Here is a 4,756-nt window from a genome sequence, read left to right as displayed (position 1 = left end):
AATGTCCTGGCCCCACTGGTGGACCTCCTGATGGCACCTGGTATTTCTGGCCACTGTGTGACACAGAGTGTTGGACGGGATGAGCCTTTGGCCTGATCCAACATTGGCGTCTCTGATGTTCTTATGTTCCCCCCAACTACCCACCCATCCTTGGTATTCCAATCACCTCACCAGCCTTGCTGCTCTCCCCACCTACTCCCCCTGCCCTTGGCACTCCAGTAACCCCACCTTTGGTGCTCTACCTATCTACCTCCCACCCGTGGCACTCCACTACCCACTCATCCTTGGCATTCACTCATCCCCACCCTTGCTCTCCTCCCATCTATTCCCCCACCTTTGGCACTCCCCTCCCCCCCAATCTTGCTGCTCTCCCCACTTCCCTACCCATTGAGATAGCTCTGCCTTTAAACAGCTGTAAGACTGCTGGATCACAGGAGCTAAGCAGGGTCTGCCTTTGTTAGTACTTGGGTGGGAGACCACCAAGGAAATCAAGGGTTTCTATGTGAAGGACGGTCCCCAGCTCTGTTAGTCTATTGCCTAGGAAACCCACAGGGTTGCCATAAATTGCCTGTGACTTGATGGTTGGAGAATAAAATTAGGATCTGGAAGACCCAGGTTTAAATCCCCACTCTAGCATAACATACGGTGAACTTATGGAACTCACTGCAACAAGTTTGGCAATGGAGGCTAATTTCTTACATGGCTTCATAAGGAACAACTTCTTCATACTACCTTAAGAGCTTGCTTATACCCCACCTTGGTCTCCACTCTGTCTCATGAGAAGGAGTATATACATTTAGTCACGTACACAGATGTGTACATTTAGGACTACAAACCTACACCACTTTATTACAACTTCCACAGACATTAGATTACTGGAGTACTTAGCCTGGTAAGGGGGGGCAGTGTAAACCACTTCTCCTTCTCTTGGCTTGCTCGGCTTCCCTGTGGCCATGCGAAGGCAAAGCAGCTTGGCTCTTAGAGGGAAGGGGAGGTGGTGCAGGCCAGTCTGGCTCAGCCCGGGGCCAGAGGGAGTGACCAGGCCATGTTGAGACCAGCCAGCCCATCCTCCTGGCTCCATGCGGAGTTGTCGCCAGAGTGTCCACCCTGCCCAACGGCTCCCAGGAGACTGAGGGTGAGACCCTGGCCAGCAGGTCTGTGGGCGGGATTGATGCAAGGCTGCAAGGCTGGGCAGCCAATGGAAAGGGACCGGGGTGAATGGCAGATGAGCGGGCCAACTGATTTTGGCGTGCATCGAATCTTGCCACCCCAAATCCCAATTATTAATAAGGAGAGATAGGCCCATAGAACACACCTAGTCTCAAGGCTGCAGAATCAAGGAGATGAGAGGAACTGTGTCTATCTGTTTTCCAACAATCTAAACGATCTCCCAAACTTTTAAAGTAGTCTCTCAATGGCTACTAGATTTTCTCCATCGAGACTGGTAAGAGTGTTTCCTTCCAAACAACCATCTTATCAACCAACATTACCTGGGGCTTGGCTGAACTTAGTTTGAGCTATCCTTCTACTTGCATGCTTCTCCCATCCCACTCCAAAGGGGCATGGGTCACTGAGAGAGCCTCTGCTTGGCATGCAGAAGGTCACAGGTTCAACCCCTGACATCTCCAGTGAAAGAATATGACTGTAAGTGATATGAAAGACTCCTGAGACCTTTGAGAGCTGCTGCCAGTCTGAGTAGACAATCCTGACTTGTGACGGATCAATGGTCTCATTCAGTATAAGGCAGCTTCATGTATGTCCATGTATATCAAGGATCTAGCAATTGCTTGGAGCATATTCAGTGCTTGACACAATGAGGGTCTTTGGGGGAGCTTCACTCCTTTCTGAAAAATGATCATTTCAACAATAGTGCAGGGGAATAAATATTTTTTGATGGAAATGGGGAGCTGGCAGCTGGTTGTGATATCATAAACTGGGTTATGTTTCCCAATAAGTCCTTCCAGAGCATCTGGGTTGGATGGGTGGACCTTCAGGCTCCTGAGGGTGAAGAATTCACCATTGACATGGACCTCATTGTGTGGAAGCAAAGGCCACACCAGGTGGGAATTACAGTTGTTTTCATTTTCCTGGTACGCAGTACTACGAAGTTTACGTATTGACTCACCTGTCAGGGTATACATATCAAAGGTCTGCCTTTTGGTCAGTGTCTGGAGAACACCTCAGTATGTTCTCCCTGTTGTTCTTCAGAGACTAAAGTCTTTTCAACTGTTTAGACTTTACCACTCCTAGCCTCTCTAGCTGAGATTTCTATTGTCTGGCATCACAAACATGGCCTGTTAAAATCACCCATATTCCCAACCTTGACCCTGACAATCAGATGTGAACATTAGAGACCTCAATCACCATGTCCAAAAGACACCATTGCCAGAAATGGCAAGTGCTATTTCCTTTTAACTTGGATGAATGCAGACATTTCATGTAACCAGCCTTCTGGACTTCAGTTTCTTTGACCATATGCTTGGTCATCAAACATGGCTCATGATCAGCATTCATGAAGCACAAACTGCACAGGCCTACTCTGGAGCACCAGAGAGAAAGAGAGACCCTGTTTTCCTTTTTGTGATTTCAAGAATCTGCATGATGGGCTCACTGTCCAATGACCTGAGCAGCCCCCAAAGGAGGTGACATAAGAGGAGGTGAAAGGTGTGGGTTGCATCCATTGTTACCTCCTAGGTCTGTGTCTCCAGGATCAAAGGCAAGATGCAGAGGTATTGTTTCTGGAGCCTTGCTGGAATTACATGGGATGGTTGGGGCAGCAGAATGGATTAAGCCAGATCTGGAAATCTGAGTCCGGTCCCTGCTAGAAGCTTGGACAGAACTGCCACAGGGCTGCAGGGCCGCAGCGCACTACGAGGCTGCCGCATCCACAGACAAACTGTACTTTCTCACAAGAAAACCTTCACTCCAGGTACTACATCTCCACAGCCAGACAGCAGTCTCAAAAATCCAGGTCCAGGTTCGGATAAAGGGGTCCCCCTGCTCCATGGAGTTAGACTCCGGGTCTGCGGCATCCATCATCTCGGTGGAAACACTTAAAAGACTTTGTCTGAATGGGGCCCCCCGCCTGTGACTATATCTGGAAGAGGAAGAGGGAACAATGAACCTGGTGGACTTCCAAAGAAATCCAGTCCCCATATGGGGAGTGGGGGCTTTCTGGGTGCAGTACCAGGGGTTCAAGGGCTGCCTGGATTTAATCATAGTTGAAGGGAACCTGGTCAGCCTCCTGGGACGGGCCTCTAGGAATCACAATTGGGGGGAGGGTTTAAGCAATGCGCCCCTAGAGACTTTAACGATGTCTGTGGTGAATTCCCTGCAGTGTTTGATGGGGCTCTAGAATGTTACACGGGGCCTCCGGTTTCCTTACAACTCGACCCCAAGGTGGCCCCCATCCGCTTGTGGTCCCGACATGCCCCGTTTGCTCTGCGGCAAAAAATCAACACGGAGCTGGACCACTTGGTGGTACAAGGGGTCCTGGAACTGGACTCCCATGTGGCGTGGGAGACCCCCGTCACCCCCGTGACACCCAATGGTGATCTCCGCATCTACGCGGACTAAAAATGCACCTTGAACCTTTTTGTACAAGTGCCCCTTCACCATCGTGACAGACCACCATCCGCTTCTCGGACTCTTCGCGGTTGACAAACAGACTCCCCAGGTGCTTTCCCCATGGGTCCTCCGCTGATCCCTCTTTCTGGTGGGTTACAACTATCACCTGGAACATCGGCTGGGGAAGGCAATGGGACATGCCGATGACCTCAGCCAGCTGCCGCTCCCTTCAGTTGACGCTGACCCAGCTCCCGCCCATTGGATCCTTCTACTTGAGGACCTCCCCAAACTGCCCCTGCAAGCTGCAGATGTTGCCGGATGCTCGGCCCAAGACCCCGTCATTTTCCGGGTTTTGGGCTGGGTGGTGAGGGGGTGACCCACGGCCTCCATGGGTTCAGAATTCACAGCCTTTGCCACCTGCAAGGATGAACTCTCAGCCTACAAAGGGTGCCTACTGTGGAGGGATAGAGTTGTCATCCCCACTGCCCTGTGACAAGGCGTCCTCACCACACTTCATGAGGCCCACCTGGGAATAGTCTGGATGAAGGTCCTGGTCCGGAGCTATGTACAGTGGCCAAGGATTGATGTAGAGATTGAGTCCTGGGTGCAGAGATGTCAGACATGCCAGGCAGTCTGTCTGAATCCTCCGAGCACCCCCACTCAGACCTGGGAGTCCACCCACAAGCTGTGGTCCCGACTACACACAGATTTCGCTGCCCCCTTTCAAGGACTGTCACTGTGGACTCATACTCCAAATGGCTGGAGATTAGCCCTGCCACCACCACATCCTCCAAGGCCGTCATCCACACGCTGCACTGGATCTTTGTGACCCATGGGCTGCCAGACACTATCGTCCCTGACAACGAAACAGCTTTTACTTCAGAGGAGTTCCAAGGGTTCCTCTGAAGGAACTTAATCAGGCATGTGAGGTCTGCTCCCTTCCACCCCGCGACCAACGGAAAAGCAGAGTGGATGGTGCAGATGGCAAAGGAAGCCCTCAGCAGGATCTCGGACAGGGACTGGGAGTTCTGACTAGCCCATTTCCTTATAACCCACTCTGAACCTCATTAATGGCCATTGCCCCGCTGAACTCCTGATGGGTCATCGGCCCACCATCCTGTTGGACCAGCTGCATCCAGACCGTGTGCCGGAGTTCCGGAGACTATCCGAACAAAGGGAGGCTCCCTGG

This window comes from Gekko japonicus, unplaced genomic scaffold, assembly GCF_001447785.1.
Source record: "Gekko japonicus isolate JY-2015 unplaced genomic scaffold, Gekko_japonicus_V1.1 scaffold3393, whole genome shotgun sequence".
Lineage (NCBI taxonomy): Eukaryota > Metazoa > Chordata > Lepidosauria > Squamata > Gekkonidae > Gekko > Gekko japonicus.
Note: the sequence above shows the minus strand (reverse complement) of the source record.